General features: G+C 42.0%; 1 protein-coding gene across 1 annotated transcript in view; it reads right to left on the bottom strand.

Moving 5' to 3' along the window:
• SLC44A1 (solute carrier family 44 member 1) overlaps positions 1 to 12,947 on the bottom strand; it is a 152,535-nt gene that overhangs the window by 20,959 nt on the left and 118,629 nt on the right. The gene's annotated exons all lie outside the window — the stretch shown is intronic.

Here is a 12,947-nt window from a genome sequence, read left to right as displayed (position 1 = left end):
AGCTACACAATGAGTCCATCCAGTGCCCAGATCTTGATTTCTAAATATAAATTTCCATGAAAAGGAACCAGGGTTCCTTGAAGACAGAGAAGCCTGAGATGAGCCTGGTACATCTGGTTTGTGTCAGCGAACAAGAAAGCACTCAAAGAACCATGGAGATGGGTCAAAAGTCCACAGGAGCCAGCATGAATGGGCTCTTATTGGCCAAATCTGAGACAACTTGGGCATAAAAAATAATGATGACAACAGAAAAAAATAACCCATAGTTTAAGGAATAAATAAATAAGTGGGAGAGAAGGGAAAAGTCCTCCTTACAATAGAAGACCAATGACTAAATGTAGCAGGAAGGATGGTATTAGAAAATCACTGTTAGGCAAAAACCACGGTAGTAGTTGCTTCAGAGAAGAATCATGAAAAGGTGCTAGTGCATAGAAATAAAACTGATTTTCCTGTGTTGATCTTGTAATCCCACAACAACGCTTAATTCCTTTAAGTCTAATTGTATGTGTGAATGATTTGTGATTTTTTTATATATAAGGTAATGCCATCTGAGAAGAAAGATAATTTTACTTCTTCCTTTCCAATTTGGGTGCCTTTCATTTCTTTTTCTTACCCGATTGCCCTGGCTAGAACCTTCGGTACAGTGTTGACTAGGAATGACAAGAGTAGGCATTGCTTGTCTTGTTACTGCTCTCAGGAGGAAAGCTTGCCATTGAGTATGATGTAGGCTGTGGGTTTTTCATAAACATCCTCTATCAGGTTGAGAAAGCTCCCCCCACTGCTGTCATAGTAATTTTTTTCTCCTAAAATTCTTCAGTGAGTCCCCATCTTCTTCAGCATAAAAGCACGTCCCTTAGTATGGCTACAGACCCTCAAGCTCCGATCCCTGTTGACTTCTCCAATTTCATGTCTCTAGGACAGATTCAGACACATGCTGTTCCCAAGAGGCTTCTGCATCTTACCACATCTCTGTGTCCCTGCCCCTCCCACCTGCAGGTGGTCTTCAGGCTGCTCCTGAGTTAACTGTTAGAGCAGCTGGTACATTATATTACCTGGTACAATCATCTGCTTACCCCTTTGCCTCCTAAACAGACTGTAGGTATTGGAAGGCAAAGACTGGGTCTCTCTCATTTCTGTATCTTTAGTCAACACAGGACTTGGTAAATGTCTTTGGAATAAATGAAAACCGCCTTTCTGTTTTATTTATACTTAAAATGTAACGTATAAGCACTAATAGCAGTAGATCTGAATAAACCAATTAAGTTAAAGAATCATATCAGGAAGTTGGAAGAAGGAAGGAAGGAAGGAAGGAAGGAAGGAAGGAAGGAAGGAAGGAAGGAGGGAGGGAGGGAGGGAGGGAGGGAGGGAGGGAGGGAGGGAGGGAAGGAAGGAAGGAAGGAAGGAAGGAAGGAAGGAAGGGAGAGAGAGAGAGAGAGAGAGAGAGAGAGAGAGAGAGAGAGAGAGAGAAAGAAAGAAAGAAAGAAAGAAAGAAAGAAAGAAAGAAAGAAAGAAAGAAAGAAAGAAAGAAAAAAGAAAAGGAAGTTACATGCTTGGACTCCACTAGCTCAGCACCCCCAAACCCCAATTCAAGAGCCATATGAAGATTATTTGTGCTTTCACAGTAACTTGAAGAATGCATATACCTTCTTCCATCAAATAGTAAAGTTCTATAAACATTGGTGTTTTCCTTTCTTTTCAAGTTGCTGGGAAGCTTAAAGTATTAATGTGTCATTGTATGGTGTCTAGGATAGTTGTTTCTTCTTGTTTATGTCTTTGCTTTTCTATTTTTATTTTAATAATCTTATTATCTACTAGAGGCCCGGTGCATGAAATTCATGCATGGGAGATGGGGGGGGGTCCCCTCAGCCTAGCCTGCACCCTCTCCAATCCGGAACCCCTCAGGGGCTGTCCGACTGCCAGTTTAGGGATTGGGCCTAAACTGGCAGTTGGACATCCCTCTCACAATCTGGGACCACTGGCTCCTAACTGCTTACCTACCTGCCTGCCTGATCGCCCCTAACTGCACCCCTGCCAGCCTGATCACCCCTAACAGCCTCTGCCTGCCAGCCTGGTTGCCCCCAACTTCCCCCCCCCTCCCCACTAGCTGGGTTGCCCCCAACTGCCCTCCCTTGCTGGCCTGGTCACCTCGCCCCCCTCGCCGGCCTGGTCGCCCCTAACGGCCTGGTTGCCCCTCACTGCCCCACCTGCCGCCTGGTTGCCCCTCACTGCCCCCCTTTGCCAGCCTGGTCACCCCTAACTGCCTCCCCTGCTGGCCTGGTCACCCCACGCAGCCTGCTGTTCAGTCCTTTGGTCATCCCTCACTAACCGCCCCCCCCCCCCTTGCCGGTCTGGTTGCCCCATGCAGCCTGCTGTTCTGTCGTTACTGTGAGGGCGTCCTGACCAATTTGCATATTACCCTTTTATTAGTATAGATAAGCCTGTTTGGAAAAACTTGGAACATACATATATAAATATACACACACTAAAAATACATAGCATGTTTATTGTTAGCTTAAAAGCACACAGATGTTAAGGTGACAATGTAGAAAAGCAGATTGAGCCATTGGGGAAAACTTTGTGTTTGGTTACCTAAGCTGTCCAAGCCATTGTTAGACTGGGGTCTCTTAAATGAAAAAAAAAAAAAAAAAAAAGATTTGATTCATCAGGGATTGGAAAAATGTTTTGTTGGCACAGAGAAATATTTTCAGACTCTCAAACTCTTCTCCAAAGGACTCCTTATCATTACAGAGAATTTGCATCAGACAACATTGAGAAGAAAGGTAACTATTTCCAATATTCAGTACACTCGAGAATCAGAGCCTGGATGAATGTGAGCATCTGGCACAAGCCCCGATCTTTAAATGAAGTGGCACACGCCATGCTGAGTGTAGGCCTCCGTGATATCTTTCCTCCTCTCCCAATCCAATTAGTCATCAGGCCTGAAGATTTCACACTGGAATCTTCCTCTTCCCCTGTCCTCCTCTCTCCCAAGCCTCCCTCTCTCAGGCTTCCTCTCCAATCCCATCACATTCACCCAGCACCTCTCAGTTTAGGTCTGAATGCACATGCCAGATTTCTATATCCTCTCCAGGGTCACCCCTGGCTGCACATCCACATATTCTTGGCTCTGGACATCCCGAACCACTGGTGTTTCCTCATGTTGCGATGATTGCCCATGTCATTCCTCTGGGTGAAACCTTCTCCCCTCTCCCGGCTCCCCTTGTATCATCAGGCTAAATCTGCTCATCCTTCAAGACTTAGCCTCTCCCATTGACCCTAACACCTCCCTATGTGCTCCCAAAGCAATCTGTACTGATCACAACCCTTAAGGCTGTCTATCACCTCATTAGGCTGTGAGCTACTGAAGATCAGGGAGTGAATATTTGTACCCGGAGTTCCCAGAATATAAATCTGGTTGACCAGAGGAGGTCTCGGGAAATGCTTGTTGAATGAAAGTGAATATGATTAGCTCATTGCCATAGAAGGCGTAGTAAATGCATCTGAAATGGGCCTCACGCATCACACTTTCCAGGAAATGTGAGATGTGGATCTCACCAACTCCCAGCAGTCTATTGTTTCTATTATGTTTTTCTAATCCTTCTAAATTTAGTAAGTCCTCCTCACTTCTTCCCCAGACCTTTCCCTTGTCTAATTAAAAGAAAATGCCTTAATCCATTTGGATTTGACTTAGATTTGTTTTCAATCTGAAAGCTAATCATCCTAAACACCACTTATTACATGGATTCTTTTCTTATTCATTTGAGGTGTATCCTTAACTTTTATTTTATCCACATAAATAATGTAATTTCTTTTGGGAACACTCTCTTCTACCCCATTGTCCCATTATCACTCAGGTTTAGTTACTGTCATTTTATTATACATTCCTGGCTATTTTCTCCTTAATGTAACTCTTATTTTTTTTCATATTATAAACCTATACGGGAATATTTTAAACATACAGAGAAGCAAAACATTTAAACTATTCATAACCGCATAATACAGAGATAATCACAATTCTTATGTTGATGTAAAAGGGTGGTTTTCTCAGTGGACCTGCACTTAACCCTCTTGCCAGATGAGCTGACATCCTCCAGTCAGTCCTCTGTGGAATGTACTGGCTGATGCCCACAGCAGGCGGGCCTACGCTCAGGGACCCGTGTACTGTTCTCAGCATCAGTGGACTGTGCTCGGCAGGAATCAGGTGTGTTTATTCCAACATATAACGCCAGGTGAAGTTGTTAAATTCTCATGGTATACTCATTTCAAAATTATGTATATGGATAAAAAATGAATATGAAGAGAGTAATTTCTATGAAAACTAAGTTGAATGCTTCGGAAAGACTCTATAGATACTAAAAATATCAGTCTCAAATTATGTATGCATGAGAATTATACACATTGGAAAGAAATTATAAAAATCTGGGAGTCTATACTCAGCTGGCTTCATAAGCATTTCTAAATTCTTGATCCCTTTTAAAGAAATCAATATCTCGCATTATTACATGGGGTGATTGCATTATTGGTGTGGTTAGTGCAAAAAAGACAACAGACTTGAGAGGAGCCAAAGAGCCACAGCAAAAGAACTGCACCCACGTCAAAGGTTGGCCAACGAATAGCTACTTGTACTTTTAAAAAATGTTTCATGTATAATGATTTTCTTCCTTCACCAACTTTTTCAATTAACCCATCAACTACCAGTGCCTACAGAATTGGTTAGTTAGGAGAACGTCTATTATATCTTTTGTCACTTAAAAATGTATACAGATATTGATTTTACATAAATGAGATCATGTTATAAAAACTGCTTTATCCCATTTTTCTTTGACTATATTGTAGACATTATTTCAAGTCACTAAATATTATTTACATCATTTTTAATGCCTCCCCAGTCCCTCCTGTTGAAGTTCTACTCAATGCTTCTTATTATTAGACGTAAAGCTATGTACCTTTCTTGAGTTCCCCTTTGCAGGACTGACAGAAAAGTTAGAGTTCAGTCTTACACTCAGCCTAGGGTGTCTTATACAGTTAATCCCCTTTTCTCAATTTTCACTTGCCTTTTTATGTAATTCAATTTTTATTTTTGTGTTACAATTGTTTAATTCTGTGATAAACTGTGAGAATCATTTCCAGCTGATGGAGAGAGTAGACCAAACACAAGCCCCTAATATCCTGTGTAAGGTTATAGGATGAGTTTGGATGGCTGAAAGCTGTTTTGTTTTGCCTTGAAGGCAAACCTTACTGTCGCCTCTCTAGTCTGACATACCTAGCTGGGGAGCTTATGACTACCTAGAGAGCTTTAAGACTTCTGCTGAAACTGCTGATAAGCCCATGAAATGGCCTAATAGCTGAGCTTTGCATTTTCTGGAATCCTAAATTTAAGCTAGGTGCACCTGCAAGTTATTTTTCTCACGATTTGGACAGTAAATGCACAGTGTCAAATTAAAGGCACGAAACATTTTTTTACTTACGCTGCCACTTGCCAGAACAACAACAAAAAAATAATGTGAAGAGGCATGGTCTTGTAGGTTAGTCCCACAGCAAACATGATCAAAGATATAAGGCCAAACAGCCTCATAGGATGTTGGCTTCTTTCTGAACCTTTCAACATCTGTAAGAGGTTTGAGCTATAGAGCAATTTGAAGAAGCTCAAATGTCAATCATAATGACATATAAACCTAGAAGTCACAAATAGTCTTCTTTGTAAAAAGAAATCCTCTAGATTCTTCTTTATTTTCTAAAATTTGAGGTTGAATATAGTTTCCATAGCCAAAAAGACAGAAACAAATTCTGAGTACTTCAGGAGATGTGAGGTTTTTCAACGAGCTCTTTCATCGCTAGTTGGTCTGTATAACTAGAAATTGTGCGCCTCTGCAGCAGAATGAGCCCCCAAGAAAGAATGAACAGTCTGGACTAGTTAATATTTTTCATTATCTCAAACACTCCTACTTTTGAGGACACCTCACAGATATTTTATAAAAACTTCTTTAAGATAGGATATACACACATCCAGGGCTATGATCAGGGCAATACTCATATTTGCTAATAAAAAGCACTCTGGTCCTGGATGGTGTGGCTCAACTGGTTGGGCATCTTCCCATGCACCAAAAGGTTGCCGGTTCAATTCCTGGTCAGGACACATGCCCAGGGTTGTGGGCTCGAGCCCCAGTAGGGGGCATGCAGGAGGCAGCTGATGGATGTTTCACTCTCACATGAATGTTTCTCTTTCTCTCTCCCTCTACCTTCCTCTCTCTCTGAAAAATAAATAAATAAAAAATCATTAAACATATTTTAAAAAATAAAAAAAGCATTCTGTACAGCAAGAAAAACCCCAAATTATAAAACAACTCAGGAGAGGTTTATTGGTATTGCAAAAAATCTTCCACTTCATAATACCCCTTCCTTAGTCCCCAATATCACTGAAAATAGATTACACTTAATTTTCCCCCAAACTTTAATGGGGCACAATTACTGCCTAAATTATGGCCTACCAAAGTTTCACTAATTTAGCACATATCCAAGCTTCAATTTATGTGCAGGCCACTGCACCAGGCAGGAGTGTTTTCCATGGTAAACCTTATCTAATAGGCTTTCCTACTGTGCCTGAAGACTGAATTCAGTTGCAACCTTAGCATTCACAGGGTGACTCAGACTCCAGCTAGGAAGTCTGGCCCGGCAGTGGATGAACTTTATACTTCAGAAATTAGTTTTTAGTGCATTTATATTTCATACTTCAAGGACCCTAGGCCACACTGAGAGATGCTAGAAAGAAATAGCTGGGAAATTGCAGGGTACCCTTGCAGCCGAGTGACTAAATTTTTTAAAAAAATATATTTCTTTATTGATTTCAGAGAGGAAGAAAGAGGGATAGAGAGATAGAAACATCAATGATGGGAGAGAATCATTGATTGGCTGCCTCCTGCACGCCCCCTACTGGGGATCGAGCCTGCAACCCAGGCATGTGCCCTTGGCCAGAATGGAACCTGGGACCCTTCAGTCCGCAGGCCGACGCTCTATCTACTGGGCCAAACTGGCTAGGGCCCAAGTGACTAAATTTGAAACCAAGATGTTATTCAGGATTACTTTCTATTGAAGAGTAGCAGAATATGCCACCCCCAAAATATGACTGTAGGAGAGCGGGACATGCCGCCTTAAAAAATGATTATTTTGAGCTGTAGTCATCTGAAAAACAAGAAATACAGGGCGAGGTTTTCTCTGAACTCTCTTTATCTGCCTAATGACAGATCCCCCAAAAGTCATCAATCCCTTTCTTGCGAGTTTCATCTACCAGGGAAGATTGACTCTTATCACAGGAGAGGAGACTAGAGGTTGAGACCACACCCGGACAAACTTTCTCACAACTATCAGACCTCCCATCCATTCTTCTAAGGGCCCATTCATCTTTCCTAAAGATCATTTATTCTCCCCTTTCCCTATAAAGATGGTATTTAAACTTGAATTCTAAGCCACCTCCAGGAGTTACTCATTTTTCCCTCGGCATCTCCCATGTACACATGATATACATGTTAATAAATTTCTGTGTGTTTTTCTCTCATTAATCTGTCTTCGATTACAGAGGTCTCAGCTAAGAACTCAGAGGGGTAAGCGGAAAATTATTTTCCTCCCCTACACTATTAATCACCACCCTGGGCATGGGAAAGTGTTACAACACAGTAAACAATGACACTCTTTCCTATAAAATTTTATTTATTACATAAAAAATTCTGTACAGTTGTTAGACTAAAATACAGTTTTCATTATAATTCTGGCAACTGAGTCAGTACACAGAGAAAACTTAGCATTAGATCAGCACTTTTTTCTTCTAGTTCATATTTCTGCACAAGAAAAACATTTCAAAGCTCCATTTCATATAGGCTCATTGCACTCTGAAGCCAGATGGAACTCCATCCAATTCAGAGCTCTTGGAAGTTGATTTTCCAGCAAGATATGATAACCCCAGAAAGTTAACTGCTCAATGTACATATTTTTAAAGTCCTCTGAGAGCATAAGGCTCTGTCTGTAAAGTTTGCACTGTGTCAATGATGACAAGTCACAAATACTAGGGCTACGACTGTGGTCTGTGGGGCATGTTCAAGCACCTACATGTTAGTTTCCCCACCTGAATACACTGCAATAAGGAAAAACTCTAAATAATGCCAAGGTCACAGATCCTGAACTACAGAATTCATGGAAGGCTTCACTGTGATCCTTCAGTTCGTAATGGACTAAGACAGGATGTGATACAAAATTCGTTTTGACACCATGAAATAGAATGCACATGGGGGTGGGGGGAGACCCAAAAGGCCTCAGATGGAGAAGTATGCAGCACCACAACATACTTCTCATGCCAGATTCACAGCAGTGAGAAATGGAGACACACTGATGTGTGTTTTCTGTTCACATCATCCCATGTGCTGGGCTGGGCCTGACACTGGATGTGAAGGCTCAGAGCCTGAGAGGTCACTATTGCATTGACTGATCATTAAAGATGGCTGCCTTGTTCTAGGAGCCCTATTCTAAACTCCAGGAGCCCAGAGAGGCTGTGCCAGCAAATATTTGAAGTTGGACCTTTGGTCTTCGGAAGATATGCTTTTGTCTTTGGTTGTTTTTCTAGAGAGCCTATCCTTTTGTTAGGTGCCTTCCACACTTTTCATCCCACCTTGTTGCTTATTGGCGGCAAAGTTTTTCACTCCTGTAATCAGATCAGCTAACAACCCACTGAACTTACTTCATTGGATGCAGGACCTACTCAAAGGGCAGGCAGTCAGGGGTCAAGACTATTTTGATAGTATAATTGAAACATCTTTTCAATTATGGAGCTTCCAGTACCCTTTTATAGGAGGGAAGAAATCAGAAAACCTTAACCAGGGCAATAGAGTAGAAGAAAGGCAACTTTCCTCATGTGATGTCTCTGAAAACCAAAACCAGCAAAAACAAGCAGGTCCAAAAGACGTTCTGAGCACAGATACTGGGGAAATTAACTTAGTCTCTGTCTCAAATCAGCCCCCAAAGCTGACCTATCACTGTCTCATTCCTGTGGCAGGTAGACTGGTCTGCAGGATGCTGGCAGTAGCTTCACCCCAGACCTGTTCCCATTTATTCCTCTTTTCAAGGCTTCCTTTTCCTTACATGGAAAAGCTCAATACATATTCCTCCAAAAATAACGATCTCAAAGGAATTTCCTAACTGATGTGTGGACCAGATTCATGAGGTCAGGACATTGTTTTAAAAATCACACACTTCTACGACAAAAGGACATGTTAGATGTAGGTACTTACACTGCACTTGGGCCCTTTTCCGCCCGATATGGGAAGTTCCACCTGTGGTCCCTCCATTTGCTACCGTGGACAGTTTATTAAAGCTCCTTTGGGGGTTAGTGAGGGGGTCGGAAGCTGACGCTCTCCTTCACCAGCCAGTTAGTTATGGGATTTCCTCTGTTTTCTTCAGTTTGAAAATGTAGGTAAGGGTTTGATGCATGACCGTAAGTTATGACCCAAATCTTAAAAGAACTTCCAACTCCTTTAAGAATTTCTGCTAGCTTTTTCAGAGGCCCTGCGGGTCCTCCCTGTAGGACCCTTTCCTAATAGTGAGGTACAGAGGCGAAGAAATCCACGTGCTCCCACAGAAAGAAGAGCGGATGATGGGGGAGGGGAGACGGTCCCATTGGCAGTGGTCCAAGGCTGCTCTCGTCACCGAAAAGTCAAAACAGGGAACACCTCCTTGATTTACGGAGAGAAAAACAACTTCTGAATTTCTACCCTGGGCATCTGCTCCGCCAACTTTGCACTGAAACTCTGTTAACTGCTAGACTACACTGAGTTTGCTCATGCTGTTCAACTTTAACTGTTGTCAGCCATGCTGACTGATGTGTTTTTACACATCAATCTACTGGTAACAGTAGGTTGTTTCATATCTGAAACTTACAAGGATTTCCTATTCATTTCTTTTGGATTTTCTTGTCCACTGCAAATAATGTGGCACCTCGCCAAAAATCCGCCCTCCCCACCAGACATATACACCCTCACATCTCCAAGGAAAGAAATCTTACTGTCCTGAAGATTCAGTGTTGACCATCTTGTTATTCATTCCGTTTCTATTTCCAAAGTTAGCACTAAGTCAAAGACTTCAAGTTATAAAAACGATGGCAGATCAGATGTTGGTGGGTGCCATCTTAAAGACACCTTCAGTGGAGGCGTAATCACGACCTCATCTCAGAACACATGATCGAACCAACTTTAGAGAAACCCTTGACTTGTGCTCACTAGGCCTCGAGGGGAGGTGGAGAGGGGCTGGCCGTATGAGGGCCCTGAAATTCTCAGTAGCATTTTAAATGTTCACAGACGGGCAATGTGCATTTGAGAGCGAGTCTGTTGCTTTCCTAAGCTTCTTTCTCAAAGGGGTTCATGTCCCCTCAAATGATTAGGAACCTGCTTCTGAATGCCAAATATGAAATTCAGGTTTTAGCAAAGGAAAGTGAAAAACTTCCGAAATCTCTGGGAATGACAATATTTTCATGTTCAGCTGGATCTTGACTAGACCCATGGGTCACCTGAAAGCTGTATTATTCTGAACTCCCTAGTCTGCAGAGTTTACTCCTCAGGAAATCACTTAAGTTATGAAACTAAGAATCAAAACTGAACAGAGTAGCCTAATATTTGGGTCCCTAACAATTTATCTTTTCAACACATTTAGTAATGAATTCCTTTGGAAAATATCCAAGTTAAATCCTGCCCATGTAATTTACAAAAGTGATCCTTGGCCATGCAAAATTCAAATAGGAATATCATCCCCAAGGAGAGATGAGGAGGAATAGTACTATAGAATTTAGACAGAAAAGAAAAATTTTCCACAGAAATTCTCAAGTTTAAAAACTTGGCATTCAAATTTTGTATAAGAAATCTATTTTCAAAGATTTAAATCTTGGATTAAAATTTTCCTCTTAGAGAGTAAGAATTCAGCTCAAATTTACAAAATTTGAATGTGGGCAAGTATGCTACTTTATAAGTGTATACAACCTGTTTAGCTTTTTGTTTTGTTTTTTATGTCTGTTAGCTTTAGATTTTTCTCCTGGCACACTCAAGGTCGCTTTTTCAAAACGTGGGCTCTATGCCAATAAACAGAGATGAGCTAATTCCGAAGGCCGCCACCGTATCTGAACAGGGCCTGCTTCTCAAAGGGCTGACACGCACCGTGGTGCACAAAGACGCATGGATATGCACTTAACGCCAAAGGCATTCGATGCTAGGAATACATAATACACCAATCTCGGCTTTATGCATTTGCTTAGGAACCCGCAATTTTCCAATATGTATTCACAGACCACATCTTTACCCTAGGCAAGCTGTTATAGTGCACTCCTGTCAGGTGGAATATATGAAAACAATACAGAAATTAACTGTGGCAGGTGCATTGATAAGCCTCCCGACTCAGGATTTCTTTTTTTTTTTTTTTTAAGTTGCAGCACAGAAAGCAGTAGAGAACGCACTGAGAGGTGAGAGCTTCAAGATCCTTCTTGAAGGTAACTTCTCAAAGGCTCTGTTAAGGCCATTGGAAACTCCCAAAATTCAAAGGAGATGGTTACTGACCGAAAATAAAATAATGTTCAGGTCATCGTAATTGGCAGCTCTGGTACTGGAACGGATCCCAGAATCCACTTTGTAGATGGGTGGTGGGGTGGAGGGGGCATTTCCGGAAATGGCCTTTATTAGTGGTGGGGTGGAGGGGGCATTTCCGGAAATGGCCTTTATTAGTGGTGGGGTGGAGGGGGCATTTCCGGAAATGGCCTTTATTAGTTAGAGGGGGCATTTCCGGAAATGGCCTAAATGAATAGGCCATTACTTTACCAGTTAGTATGGTGCATGTTGAAAATGGTTGCAGCCTCAGGGGCAGCAATGTGGCCTCACAGATACTGGGTGCCTGCAGTTCCCTCAGCTGTTTTGAGGAAGGGGGTGGGAGAAGCATCCCTCTGGTTAAAAGCAACTCAGGACCAGGATAAAGGGAGGGGCATCTCCTTGCCAGGCCTGGGACTGCCCTAGGAAGACAAAGGAGCCCTTGGCGGACACCAAGGTCAGTGGTATTGAAAATTGGCAGATTAATGCCCTTTACTGAAAAAAGAAACTATACGAGTACAGGAGCATTATCTACAATGGAAAAACTTATTTCCAGCATGATTTTCAAACAGACTCAGTGAGTGCCTCCTCCTCAACCATATGGAAAAGGTTTGGCGACCACACTACTAAGCTACCTAAATTACAGTGACTTAGAACTTGATTATGCTATAGGATGGGATAAAAGCTTTAATCCCGAACATTAAACATTGCATTAAGTGGTTTAAAGCAACGACCTGCTTTGATCTCTGCTCATCCATGCAAGGATTATACAATCTCAATGCCCTGAATTCCTAATGTTTACCGAAAGCACTGGTAAGCTTCCCATTGAAGATGGATCCCTTAAATTTATAGGGAAATGTAACCTCCCCCCTTCCATATTACATTACAGCAGAACTTACTTTTGAGGCAGGAGCCTAGAAACTCCAAATTGTGCACCAGACCCTTAATCATCTGGTGGCAGGAACCATAATGATGTTCCGGCCACCAGGATCCTCATGGACAGTTAAGAGGACCTTAAGATGTGAGTCCGGAATGCAACTGTGAAGATCCACCATAGAAAAAGACAAAAACAAAACAAAAAAACCAACACACAACACAGAGTCAAATGGTCTATAAAATGGTTCAGGTAACCCCATTTTGCAGATAATTTTTGTTTTCATCTATTTTTCTCACTTGGGCAGAAGATGGAGGCAGTGAGTGGATTGAGCAACAAGGCAGCCAGCCCACAGCTCGCTGAGGGATGACTTGCAATGGATGAAGAAAGCAGCAGGAACATCCAGACATAACCTCAAAACATTTCAATATTGCTTTAGAAAATAAAGGCCTCTGTGAGGCTTTATA

This window comes from Eptesicus fuscus, chromosome 15 (genome assembly GCF_027574615.1).
Source record: "Eptesicus fuscus isolate TK198812 chromosome 15, DD_ASM_mEF_20220401, whole genome shotgun sequence".
Taxonomy (NCBI): domain Eukaryota; kingdom Metazoa; phylum Chordata; class Mammalia; order Chiroptera; family Vespertilionidae; genus Eptesicus; species Eptesicus fuscus.
The sequence above is the reverse complement of the archived record's forward strand: the minus strand, read 5'-3'. Positions and strand labels throughout refer to the sequence as shown.